Below are 15,050 nucleotides of genomic sequence, written 5' to 3' on the forward strand. Positions count from 1 at the left end.
TGCCACTCCCACACAGGATGAACACATATACTCACTGTCAGGTGTAATGTACATCTGCAAATAATTTAGAGGATCACCAATTCACCTACTGCACATCTTTGGGATGTTGGGAGAAACTGGAACACTCAATAGAAATGCACATGTACACAAGGAGGATGGCGTGACTCATGTGGTCATCCAGATTTTTTTTGCTTGATATGGTAGGGTAACCTATTTCACAAAAGGGGAATACATTGGGTTAGGTTGCTATCACATCATTTTGTAGAGCAGTTGATGAGACTACAGGTAATGAAGATGAAGTGCTTGAGACAGGCCCTAGAATGTACACTGTGGGGCAGAAAAAGATATGAGGATATCAGAGCAGAAGCCCAAATAGTTCAAATTGCAGAGAAGATCAACGAAAAGAGATTACTGTGGTTCAGGCACATGTGCAGGAAAGCAGAAGGCAATCTTGCAGAGAAGATTTGAGACACCCAGGAAGAAGACAAGATGAAATGAGCATGTGCAATAAAGAGATTGGTGAATTGTATGAGAGAAGACCTGTTACAGTCAGGTGTGACTGTTGAAGAAGGTAGGAGAGTGGCATTGAATGAAGAGAGATGGTGACAGTTGATGCGACACCTGACCCCGAGGTGGAAATGGAAAAAGCTGGGTTGACAATGATGTTTAGTGATGTTAATGTGTACAGATTTACATTCTCTAGAGGGGTTGTATGCTTTACCACTGACTCCGCTTTAGTGAAAATGTTCAAAGAGTGCTGCATCATCCATAGCATGGTAGTTTGGTGGAGATCACTCCTCTGGAGTCTATATAACACTAAGTACAAGGACATGATCTTTAATCTATCCCAGTCACTAAGGGTGTAAGAGATCTTTTTGACATGGAAAGATTGAGGTGCTTAGTGAGGTATATAACAAAGAGGGCACTGTATTTAATAATAAGCCTAATAAAGGAGGAATAAACTGGGATATAAAAACGCCTTTCTCCCAGGCTGAAAGACTTGGAATTTACTGATTGTTTTTCTTATCTTAGTTTTACAGACACTAGGCTTCATGCACACTCTTCTGTGTTAACATTACACTGAATGTGTTCTTTTTATTAACCTTCTGATACACTTCCAGTGCCTTCACTCTTGGGTTACTCATATCCTTATTTTGTTTTGATTAAAAGAATTGTTCCTTTTTTTTATTTTATTTTATTTTACATTTGTTTACTGGGATAGTCCGACTGGGTGTGAGCCCATTTTCAGTGGGGCCCAGTTAGAAAAGCTCCACATAGAATATAAACAAGTAGTATTAAGGTCATATTTACAGCAAATTATCTCAGAGGTATAATGAGACAGAGCAACACCCGGCACAGAATTCTCAATACAGTTTACAGTTAGATTAGACACAACAATTTATCAAGTAGGGATTTCTAAGTACAGTGAGCTGGCTAATTCAAGGTGTTGACTTAAACAAAAATATATTTATAAGGTAATGACCTAAAGCAGTTTGTTAAGAGTCAAGCCTGTCAAAGTTAGTAAAATAGCCTTGTAATGACAGCTAGAGATTCTGCGGCATGTGGTAGCAGGAGGCTGTAGAGAAGTTAATTTTTATAATTCAAGCTTTCCAATCCCTCAGTACTTAGTAGCTTAACATTGCATATTCATAGCTCACTTTTATTGGTCACTAAAGTGGGCCATGTAGCAAAGAATGATTGGGTGTATGGTCAAAACATGAGACTTCTACAAATGATTCATAACTGTGCTGTCATTCTCCATGTGTAATAAGAATGTCTTATAATTCTGGAACATGATGTGTGCCACCAAGTCCGTGTCTGATCTTGAGCTGTTTGCCCACTCTAAATAAATCTTATTTATACTTCTTGATTGAGAGAATGTTAGATCAGTGCACACGAGTCAATTGTCTAATCTCCAAAAAGTTCTTTGTTAGATAGATATGCATTTTGCTTTATAGACACATTGATTGGAATGTCTTCTGCTAGATTAAGTAGCCTAGAACAGATAATTTCATGTCTTAAATCAATAAAGACAACAGGAGAAAGTATAATGCAGTGTCATGATTAAAAGTTTGTTTCATTGTAGTTCTTTTATGCCAGGTTTTACTACTTAGAATCAGAATTTAGATTTTTTAGCTATATCTGTATTTGTTGTATATCTCTGTTTACATGTTCCCTAGTGCAACACATGCAACACTTAAGTACTACTTTAGACTGTACTGATCACCTTTCTTAAGTTCACATGAGAATGTTGCAGTTAATATTATACCTTTAACAGATAATAATGTATATCACTTTCAAAAGGTCTCAATAGTTTTGTTTGTTGAAAACGTCCAGATAAGTACTGCTCGATCTGTGACACAGTGGGACAGAACCTCAACCTTTACCCACCTGACTCAGGTTTGATTAGAATACCCCACAAGAGGGAGGAGCCATCTGCAGAGGGAAAGGAATAAAGAGGCAATGCATGCTTGTTTCTTCCAGGGGAGGAGGCTAGAGCCATGGCCCAAGGCACTTCTACAACTCATGCATTTCTGGTGGAAATCACTGAAAGGACAGCAGGATTGCCTGAAGGACTACTTTACTTGCAGAACTGAGTGACGGATTTTCTTGTACCCAGTGCACAATACATCCATGCAGTGTTTATGTGACACACAGAAGGCATGTTAAGGACTATGGTGAAAGTGACCTGATGGCCAAGTTGCATTCAATTCTCACAAGGTTGAATGAATAGTCAAAGAATTAAACTGATTGGCCAGGTGGTTGGAAGATATGGGGTGCCCATAAATAGTATTCCAGTTTGTCTGGTATATTATATTAGGAAAGGTATATTATATTTGCAAAGGAAGAACTCCCTCCAAACCATAAACAAGTAGATTAGACATCTTGTAAAGTTTTCTAAAGCTAATTATGAAACTAAATTAGCATCTCTAGCTAAGGTAAATCACACAGCATTCTTTAGCTACATCCAAAATCTAAAAGGGAAGGCCCAGCTTTGTGCCGAACTAGCTGCAGATGGTACCACTTATACTGAACCTGAGGACATTGCCAACCTGCTAGCGGATAGGTTTGGCAAAAACTTCACCCCCCCATCCCCATCAATCGTAATCCATAATATACCTGTCAATAGTCTTCTGCCTAGTATCTCCAGAGAGCAGGTCATAACCACACTCTCCAAGGCCAAAAACACAGCCTCTGTAGGACCGGATAAGATCTCAGACTGCTTATTAATTAGTCTAAAACAACAGTTATCAGAACCACTGAGCACACTCTTCAATCTCAGTCAAAGGACTGGCTTTGTCCCAGTTGAGTGGAAAATAGTAACTGTAATCCCCTTGCACAAAGGGGGGGGGGGCAAAACTGACCCTGAGCTCTATAGACCCACAAGCCTAACCAGCCTTATCTGCAAGGCCATGTAGAGAATCATTATGGATCTTATCAACAAGGATATAAGTAACCTTCAAACTCTTGACCTGACCCAGTTTGGCTCCATTAAGGGCATATCTTGCCTGCTAAACTCGGTGGACTTCTTCAATAATGTCACCAAGGCACTGGATGAAGACAAAACAGGTTACACTGCCTATCTCTACCTAGCCAAGGCCTTTAACACAATCCCTCATTCTGGCATCATTGAGAAACTCACCCAGCTGGAGATGAACCCTTATGTCACTAGATGGGATGCCAACTGGTTCACAAACAGAACACATACAGTCAAAATTGGAGATGCCAACTCTTCTAGTAGACCTGTTACCAGTGATGTTCCACAGTGATCTGTCCTAGGCCACCTACTGTTTGGTATCTATTTTTCAGAAGTCCAGGCAAAAATAGATGGCCTATGGCCTACCAGGTTTGCTGATGACTGCAAACAGGGTGCAATCGTCGAAATCTCTCAAGATGTCAACATGCTACAAAATGGGCTTACACAGACAAATGACTGGTGTCAAAGCCATGGACTTAAACTAAATGCTAAATGCAAAAAAATGGATTATCATTGCTTCGACAAAGGAGAACCCCCTGCTAATTACAACATTAATAATATCCCCCAAGTTCAAACCCAATGGAGAGATTTAGGAGCACAAGTTGATAGCAGCCTTAATTTTGATCATCAGGTGTCCACAGTAGTAAGGAAGGCCTTCTACATCGCACACATCATAAGGAGGGGCAGAGCATCAAAAGCTAAGGAGGTTATAACTCCCCTGTACTCGGCTCTCATCAGACCAATAATAGAGTACAATGCTCCCTTTTGTATAGGGTCTATGTTAAATAAACAAACGCTTAAAATGTCAAGTACAACATACTCAAAACACTTTTAAGCGAACCTTTATTTAATCGACTGCTCAGAACTTCAGAAAACAGAGTTCTGAGATATTTCGTTTGGTCAGCACTAACGTATGTGATGTAATATGTCATGTAAGCTATCACCTTTACCTGCTGCACATCTTTCCTAGCTCAGTCCCTCTGAGCTGTATGGTGCAGAATGGGAGAATTTCCCTTTTCTGCACTGAAGTGCGGTCTCGGAGTTGGTATATTTAAGTAGGGGGGTTGTGGGGGATGCAACATTACAGTATGTTTTCCCTTTGTAGGATGACGTTGGTGATCAAGAAGAGGAGGAGGAGTGTAAGGGCAGCACCAAGGATCAAATGGTGGAAATTGAAAAAAGGTAATTGTGAGGTGGAGTTCAGGGAAGAGTTAAGACAGGCACTGGGTGGCAGTGAAGAGTTACCAAATAGCTGGGTAACTACAGCAGAGCTAGTAAGGGAGATGGCTAGAAAGGTGCTTGGTATGACATCTGGACAGAGGAAGGATGACAAGGAGACATGGTGGTGGAATTAGGAAGTACAGGAGAGTATACAGAGAAAGAGGATGGCAAAGAAGAAGTGGGATTGTCAGAGAGATGAAGAAAGTAGACAGGAGTATAAGGAGATGAGGTACATGGCAAAGAGAGAGGTGGTGAAGGCTAAGGATAAGGCATATGAAGATTTGTATGAAAGGTTGGACACTAAGGAGGGAGAAAAGGACCTGTACCAATTGGCTAGACAGACGGACTGAGCTACAAAAGATGTGCAGCAGGTAAAGGTGATAAAGGATAATGAGGGAAACATACTCACAAGCGAGGAGAGTGTGTTGAGTAGATGGAAAGAGTACTTTGAGGGGTTGATGAATGTAGAGAATGAGAGGGAAACATACTCACAAGCGAGGAGAGTGTGTTGAGCAGATGGAAAGAGTACTTTGAGGGGTTGATGAATGTAGAGAATGAGAGGGAGAGAAGGTTGGATGATGTGGGGATAGTGAATCATGAAGTGCAGTGGAGGAAGTAAGGATAGCTATGAAGAGGATGAAGAATGGAAAGGCTGTTAGTCTGGATAACATACCTGTGGAAGCATGGAGGTGTTCAGGTGAAATGGCAGTGGAGTTTCTAACCAGATTGTTTAATAAAATCTTGGAAAGTGAGAGGATGCCTGCAGAATGGAGAAAAAGTGTTTTGGTACCGATTTTTAAGAATAAGGGTGATGTGCAGAGCTGTAGTAACTACAGAGGGATTAAATTATTCAGTTACTGCATGAAGTTATGGGAAGGAGTAGTGGAAGCTAGGTTAAGAAGGGACGTGATGATTAGTGATCAGCAGTATTGTTTCATGCCGGGAAAGAGCACTACAGATGCGATGTTTGCTCTGAGAATGTTGATGGAGAAGTACAGAGAAGGTCAGAAGGAGTTGCATTGTGTTTTTGTAGACTTAGAGAAAGCATATAACAAGGTGCCTAGAGAGGAGTTGTGGTATTGTATGAGGAAGTTGGGAGTGTCAGAGAAGTATGTAAGAGTGGTACAGGATATGTACGAGGGTAGTGTCACAGCAGTGAGGTCTGCGGTGGGAGTGATGAATGCGTTTAAGGTGGAGGTGGGATTACATCAAGGATCAGCTCTGAGCCCTTTCTTATTTGCAATGGTAATGGACAGGTTGACAGATGAGATCAGACAGGTGTCCCTGTGGAGTATGATGTTTGCAGATGACATAGTGATCTGTAGTGAGAGCAAGGAACAGGTGGAGGAGACCCTGGAGAGATGGAGACATGCTCTAGAGAGAAGAGGAATGAAGGCCAGCAGGACTAAGACAAAATATATGTGTGTGAATGAGAGGCAGGATAGATGAATGGTGAGGATGCACGGAATAGAGGTGGCGAAGGTGGATGAGTTTAAATACTTGGGATCAATAGTTCAGAGTAATGGTGAGTGTGGAAGAGAAGTGAAGAAGAGAGTACAGGCAGGATGGAGTGGGTGGAGAAGAGTGTCAGGAGTGATTTGTGACAGATGAGTACCAGTAAGAGTGAAAGGGAATGTCTGCAAGAGGGTAGTGAGACCAGCTATGTTATATGGGTTGGAGACAGTGGCATTGACAAAAAGGCAGGGGTTCAAGCTGGATGTGGCAGAATTCAAGATGTTAAGATTTGCACTGGGTGTGACAATGGTGGACAGGATTAGGAATAAGTATATTAGAGGGTCAGCCCAGGTTGGAAGGTTTGGAGACAAAGCCAGAGAGGCAAGATTACATTGGTTTGGACATGTGCTGAGGAGAGATGCTGGTTATATTGGGAAAAAGATGCTAAGGATGAAGCTACCGGATTGGGTAACAGGAAAAGAGGAAGGCCTAAGATAAGGTTTATGGATGTGGTGAGAGAGGACATGCAGGTGGTTGGTGTGACAGAGCAAGATGCAGAGGACAGGAAGAAATGGAAACAGATGATCCGCTGTGGCGACCCCTAATGGGAACAGCCGAAAGAAGATGATGATTGTGTGTATATATCTATTATTAGTTGGTTTCATGTACTGTAGCACTTCGGAGGGGTAGGTGGCCAAACGAAACTTTTCGGGATTGTGTTTTTCAATATTCTGAGCTGTCAGTTAAATAAAGTTTCACTTAAAAGTGTTTGAGTATGCTGTACTTGATATTTTAAGTATTTGTTCATTTAACATAGACCCTCTGTATAAACCTCACCAGACATCTGCAGCAACTGGAGAGTCCTCGGAGATTTCTCACCAAGAAAATTCAAGGCCTACAACACAAGACCTACATGGACAGACTGAAGGCTCTATCACTTTACTCAGTATTGTATAGACTGCTTAGAGGTGACTTGTGCCTAGCTTACAGAGCAGTCTCAGACCCTGCCTTGATGAAGCTGCTGCACATCTAGAAATCCAATGGGACAAGATTCACTCACTCTAGAGATCTTAACCTAGCCTGCGATATTAATAGGACATGCTGGAGAGACAGATATGTCTCCCATTAGTTGCCACTCCTCTGGAACAAACTTCTTGTTCATGTAAAACAGAGCTCCTTAATGACCAGATTTATGTGTAACCTAGACAACTGGATGGGACACCATAAATTTACACCAGGGGTTTTACCTATGTCTCTCTTAGACAGGGGCAGCCAGTGCAGATATTAGAGTCGTGCGCAAACATAGACTATATATCTTGGTCCATAAGGGAAGAAGGATATAACATGGCTAGGCTTGTACAGGCCTTATGGCCAATAACCTAGTAACCTCCTATGATCCTGTGATCCTATGATATTATATTATAATCAAATGTTGAAATGTCTCGTCCAAGTGAAGATAGTGAAAGCAATTCCTGCAAGGCATTAAACTTTTGGCATTTCTTGGAATTCCGTAAGCATTCCTGAGAGATATCGTACAAAAATGGCAGTATCTATAGTGCAGTTTTTAAAAAGATTGTAAGAAAGAAATCTTTATTTGTTTAGCACCTTTAATGGTAATGTGCTTTGAAATAGTAATCCCAGCATAATAGAACACAGGCCTAGAAATCTGTGCACCTACCTAACTTCCTTCCTGTATTCTTTTTAAGTCAATCATACATCATACTACAAACAACTGATATGACTCATCATATTTTTTCTTTTTTTTTTTTTTTTGTTTTGTTTACTGCTTTCAGTCCAATGAAAAGTAAGTTACCAATATCAGTTCTGAGAAAAAGACAAGAGTATCATGTCACAAGGGAATTAGGGACTTTTTTTCCAGTCTTAGAATAAGAAAATAAACAGTAGATGTTCATCCTTAAGGTCTGAAAAACACAAAAATCTCAGACTAACTTCATTCAGCTCTTCCTATTTCCAAGATGGAGTATGAAGCATATAAGAGGATAGAAATGACTGGATTTGTTTCAGGTGAATGAATTTGTTTAATTAAAATAAATGCAGTCAGGCATGATAATAGACTAAGAATTATCAGCAGAGCAGAAAGCAGTGGTTACTGCATATAATGAAAAACAATGGCACCAATGAATTTTCTAGAATCTGACTTTGCTAATGAAGCATCCTTTAAATGTACTGTGAACATCCTACTTAGTAATTTGTGTGCACTTGCTGAATATGGATGAGGTACAATTTTGTTTTTATTTTCTAAAGAATTGTTACATGTCTGCTGTGTTTTGTAAAGCTTCTGTGAACTGCCAACCAAAAAATGAAGGTAGAAACAGAAAGCTGAACCTTTGTCCTCTGTCTATGCATCATGGTGGCTTAACAGTGTGGATTATTTTCACTCTTAAATTGGGCCTGAAAGGTCTCAACTGGCCACCTTTCATGAAAGTGGAACAAGAAAACATTTATACATGTTGCAGAAAAGAATAGGATTTTCTATTGTTATTTTCTTGAAAGAAATGTTCCTTTTATGTGTGTAGAACTAGTTTTTGAGCAACATCAATTTACAACAGGTCAGCCACTGATTCCTGTATCAGTAGAACAGCCATTTTGTATTAGTGAAAACTAGCACAAGATATATATTTCTGAAACAAATTTATACTTAAAAATAATACAGCTATGGTACCCGAATCAAAACAACATCTGACACTACTGCTCCTGCAGCCTTACTTTTGTTTACATTATAAGCACTGATGTTTATGGAAAATGGGATGTCAGTGTACTTTATCTGATCTGCTTTAACTTATAAAACACATTATTTCTTGTGCTGTAAGAATTCATTTTTAAGTCACAGCATGTCAAAACAAAATTCTACGTGCCCTTTATAGCATCAGATATGACCTCACCACAAATACGGAATCTAAGCTCATAACATGCTTCCTACATTCTGGATTGTTCTTTGGTTGCAACATAAGACACTAGTTTGTCCTCAGGTCTATTGCCAAAGCTGAAACAAACCTACTATGAGTGAACCAAACATACAAGTATATTGCAAGACATAAGATAATTTGCTGTGACATGTTAATATCCTTAAATAACTATATTTTAAGCAGAAACTGGATTATTTCTTGCAAACTAATTCCTATAAATTTCTCCATTACACAGTTTATCATCAGCTACATTACTTTGTAGAGTTGTACTTTCTACCTCAGAGCCAAAGATCAGCTGGAAATATTCTTACTCGAATAACTAGAAGTAACTCTTAAGGTAATTAATTGTTGGTTTGTAGATAACCCTTGCAACCAGCTCCAATAAACACAAAAAAGAAAATAAATGCAATTGATTGCTATTATCAACACCTGTTATTCCTTACAAAAGCTCATCATTTACATTTATTTGGATTGATAAAATGTTTTTTTAAAAGAAAAAAAAGCTACTATGCAAGGATTGCCTAGTAAGTAGATCCATATCAGAACATCTCATTTGACAAACATCTCATCACTTAGGGGGTAATTCAATAAACCCCTACAAAGAATGATTCTCCATGTAGGAATAGTGTTGTGGCCTGAACACAGAATATGGCCGCCAAGCGATCCAGGAAACAGGACTGGGGGTGTGCACAATTGTGCAGACACCAGGCAAACATGGAGGTGTCCGTGGAATGCAAATCACCTCATCTGCTGGTGAAAACCATGCAAATGAGGTGATTTTGCAATCCAGGAAGCAGAAAGACATCTGTGTAGGTGCCTTGTCTGCAGAAAAAATGTATGCGGTTAGAAGCCATGTACCTGACTATAAAATTAAAATAGGGGATGTAACAACCCAGATAAAGGGTTGTATATGTGACAGTAGCCATGCTAATGACCAAATCTATGGCCATTGACACAAAATGTTAAAGCAAAATATTAAAAATCAATCAATTTCTTTAATACATATGCCACGTTTAGGTGGTAAACAGCAGTACACAAACATGCCATGAATAAAAAAAAAATAAAAAATTGTAAAATATTAAATATAAAGGTGCAGTCTTATTGCATTATACTAGCCAGCATACAGAGTCATACAATGGAAGGTAATAGTGGTAGTTAAGGAAATAGGCCCTGGTGTAGTGCTGTATCTAGGGTGTATGCAATTAGGGGTATGTAAATGAGCCAGGGTTACTGAATCGCAAAAAGGACCACCGTGTCCGTAGGTACTAACAGTGATAGGGCTAGAACTGTGTTGGTATAGGCAGAACAGATAGCTAACATTAAAAGGGGATGTGTCACGGCATGTTTAAGCAGATTGGAGCTTAGTGGCACCTGCTTGACTCAGCTAAGCACAGATAAGCGGGGGGGAGGGGCGTGTCTGAGGCTGCTAAGCTATACTTAGCCCTACTGTGCGTGTTTTAGCATGTTAAAGAAAAGCTAAGCATACCCGTGTACAGAGGAGGGGCTAAACTGCTGAGCAATAATTACACTAGCTCCGCGGGTTTGCAAAGAGCACCACGGGGCTTAGCAGTGAAAGAAATTGGAAAAAAAAAAAAATAAAAGGAAATAACCTGAGAAAGCCAATCAAGTATAAATGACTGATAAGCCCTGTTCCACTGACAATGGCCCACTCAAACTCCTCAATAATATAGCTGGCAGGTAGAATGTATCATACTCAGCCAATCACACAGGCTGTATCTGCAGCACACCAGTATAAAGTATGCATACACCTTTCAATCTGATTTTTCCCACATACTCTGCACCATTGGAGTACACACCTGGGAATTTTAACTGACAAAATGATAGGGGCTGCTGCTGCTTTGCTACATCTATATGCACTACAGGCTGAGGTTAGCGATGATGATGATGCTAACAATAGGCCCAGACTGAGGAGAAGAAGAGTGTTCAAACCCAGGGTAACCTTTCAGGGGCTACATGAGCTGGAGATAGTAGAGTGCTACAGGGTGGACGGGGGCATACTACAGGAATTCACCAAGCTCTACCAACCTCACCTCAAACCCAGAGCCAACAGTGCAAACAAAGGTATGTGTAGCCTTAACAATACTAGCTACAGGTACTTTCCAAAGACCTACTGGGGACATCATGGTGGTCTCACAGGCATCCGCATCCAGAGTACTCCACCAGTTCCTAGATGTCATGCTAACACATGCCAGTGAGCACATTTATTTCCCCAACACCCCTGAGGAGAGGACCAGCAATATGCATCTCTTCCACCAGGTACTGGGTGCATAGACTGCACTCATGTGCACATTAAAGCACCACCTGGTGAGGAGGGTAGAGTCTACATCAACCACAAGGGGTATCACTCCATCAAATGCCAGGTCATGTGCAATGCCCAGGGCATTATCATCAATGTGTGTGCTGGCAGCTTTGGCAGCTATCATGACTCCCACATCTGGCATGCATCATAGCTGTACCAGGCATTTGCCAGGAGGGACATCCCGTATGGCCATCTGGTGGGGAATGCTGGCTACACACTGGAACCGTGGATGATGACACCCATCAGAAATGCACACACACCATCTGAAGAATGCCATAATGAGGCACACACACAAACTAGGAACATCGTAGAGTGTGTGTTTGGGCTGCTCAAGTCACGGTTCTGCTGCCTTGACATATCTGGTGGAGCCCTGCAGTACTCTCCAGCCACACATGTTCATAGCATCTGCCATGCTACACAATATGATCCTGTGGAAACAGCTGTGGCAAGAGCATCACAGGGAAGGGAGACACAGCCCTCCACCATTGCCAAGGTCCCCACAGGTGCAGGGGGACTTGGAGGAGAAACCTCCTGAGCCTGACCCTGTAGGCAGATGTAGGCATGCCCAGTACACCCTGGCCTTGGCAAAGAGGCAATGCATACCACATACACTAGCAACCTAGGGACCCAGGGACTGACACCTCACTCTGACTCACATACATGCAGTAAAATGGATGCCAGCCACATCACAATACCTATACCTTACCATGTATAGGCTGTGTACTGTGTGCATCCGATAGAGTTAGTCCTGAAGCACTGTCCTCTCAGCTGCTGCAAGCACAAGATAAGTCACTGTTCTTAACAACAAATGAATGGGGTAGTAGACTGTGGTAGCATATGTATGGTATTGCTGCATGTATGCAAGGGAATGGAATGGGCTACCAGGATAGCAGCAGACAACAGACATCTGTGGGAGAACAGGAACTCTCTGCCAAATACTGGCTGCCCCAGAATATGCAGTAGCCCCCAAGCCACCAGAACCCACTGCATTATGTGAGGGACTTACAAACAGCGGGGTCATAGGACAGATGCCGGGATGTCAGTGTTGGAGTCCCATACATACCTCTCAACCTCTTAGAGCAAGAAATCTGTAGAAAGCCATGAAGAAATGTGGGCCAAAGGCCTAAAACAGGGAGAATTGTGAAGTATTGCTCTTACAAACATACAAAGTTGATAGATTAACAGGTTTTGCAGTAGCATGAATTATCTAAGGGGTACGAAGTCTGAAACTCTAAAGTCTGTCATTACTTTCTAACTTCAGTCTTTAATGATTTGCCAGTAATTTTCCAGACTACTGCAATGTTATGCGAAATGGTCCCAAAATGTGAGGCAAACATCTGGATGTTCTGTGAAAATCTGTACAGTTGAAAGGTATGGTCCCCTACCCCCCCCACACATACCCATCTTCCCATAAAATTGCAGTAACAGTTATGGTTGTCAGGTAATAGCAGCACGCCACACATTCCCAGGGCTGCCCCAATCAACTTGCTAACATGTTCCATTTACACAATATGCAGAGGTCAATGTGCTATGTATGTGTGTGGTTAATAGTGTCAGGAAGTAAACAGCACTGCCTGCTGGCTGTTGTGGATCACTGGGCTAAGTGCATTACTGTGGGTGACAGGGTCCATGGTTTGAGACTGGCTGCGCCTACTGTTTTGCATGTCAGCTACGGTAGGTGTTCTACAGGCTGTCCAGAACTCAATATTTGTTACTGCAGGAATGGTGGACAATGGAGGGACAGTGGGCCACAGATATGGACAGCACACAGCTCTGATTAACCCAGATGGTGCCCACTAGAACAGCCAGTTGTGACAAGTCAGTCTAGTGGCAGGATACAAAAGCTGCCACGTAACTGTGTCAATACTCACAAGTCAGTGGGCACCATCCATACCCCACAAATGTCAGGGTTTCTCAGAATGTCCACACGTATGCCTCCTATATCTGTTCTGTTTGTCATAACATTGCATTTGTGTGGCAAACTATTGGCCAAACAATACAGGTTGATGTGAAAACATCAATAACAGATGGTTGAGATGTAGACTTCATACCCATAAGAAAATGCACACTAATACAAAACCAGTCTATCAACTGTCTACATTTGGAAGAGCAATATTAAGCTGCTGTCTCCATGTCTTTACCTGTTTCCAACTGTGATATATGGCCCTGTCAAGATGTCTGCCTGTAAGAGTTTGAGAGGTATGACCAACATGTAGCCTTAGAAGAACAGTGCAACACAAACTGTCTGAGGACCAGAGCAGATGTATGAGGCACAATGCTGGCCAACCTGCTAAACAGGTATAGTCAGAGGTGTGTAGTCATTAAACGTGTGTGTGATGTTACTACTTCTACCCCAGTCACACCATAACTACAACTACATAAGAGCAGCAGCTGTGGACAAAGCCTGCACCTGGAGCAGAGCAGGACAAAGGGCCACATGTAAGGGGAAGGAGGAACCACTGTCCAAACAAACGTAGAATGTGCAGACTACAACATGTCGTGCAGTAACATGGGTTCCCTGCAGTGTATGGAGTCAGTAGACAAATGCCTGTCAGAGGTTCCTCACATTAATCTCTACTGATCTGCCACTGGCATACCAAGACATCACAGTGCTGTGCAAAATGTACCTCACATATTATGTAAAACTCTGCTCAGTCCAATACAGTGTGTACCCACCCTAGATATGACTTAATTAATAAGGATAGCACACAACCAAGAGATCCCTCATCCAGTCTATCAGTGAGGTGCTGGACTGTTTACAGAGGCTCATCAGCTAATCGGCTGTACCACACAAAATCTTGGACCGGAGTACAGGTAGGCCTGGCCTGGAGCCCCACTCTTACTATTGATGGTCATATTGGGCATGCTCTTACACTTAACTACTGTCAGCCCATGTCTGAACCCACATTGGACTACAGAACTGGGATGTAGATATATCCCTTCTGCATACAGACAGCTATGTACACCTTAACTGTCTATCCCCACCCCCATCAGAAATGTTTACCCCATCTATCCGTATGTGGTACATATAAGATTTATCTGGATCTGTTGACTGTGATATACATACAGATATACAGGTAACATATACAAATATATCATTTACAGAGAGGAAGAGACAGGGGAGAGAGAGAGAGAGATAGAGATAGAGAAACAGAGAGATAACCTGAAATGCATAGAGTGATGTACTGCAACAGCCACACATAGACCAGTTTTAACCAGTGGCATGTGAAAATACTATTGTGAGACCCATTGTGTAATAGTGGGTAGGGATGAGCTGTAATCTCACATCAGTCACCGTGTGTGTGTGTGTGTGTGTGTGTGTGTGTGTGTGTGTGTGTGTGTGTGTGTGTCTCTGCATGTCTTACACATACAGCAGAATACACACACCCAACAGGCCTATGTCTGTGTATTGGCCACCCATATTTTGGCCCTGTGGTTACTGTCCTCCACAACAGTGGTCTCCCTGTCAGCAGCTACTGATGTCATCCACCCTAACAGCACTGGCAGACACTCTCTACATGTGTAATTCCCATGGTGCATGCGATAAGTGCATAGTGCTATACTGTAGACAGTTAAATAGGTAGGGGTTCGATTCCCAACAATGCCACCTGTGTGTGTGTGTGTGTGTGTGTGTGTGTGTGTGTGTGTG

This window comes from Protopterus annectens, chromosome 6.part0, assembly GCF_019279795.1.
Source record: "Protopterus annectens isolate FY-2018-M chromosome 6.part0, PAN1.0, whole genome shotgun sequence".
Taxonomy (NCBI): Eukaryota; Metazoa; Chordata; order Ceratodontiformes; family Protopteridae; genus Protopterus; species Protopterus annectens.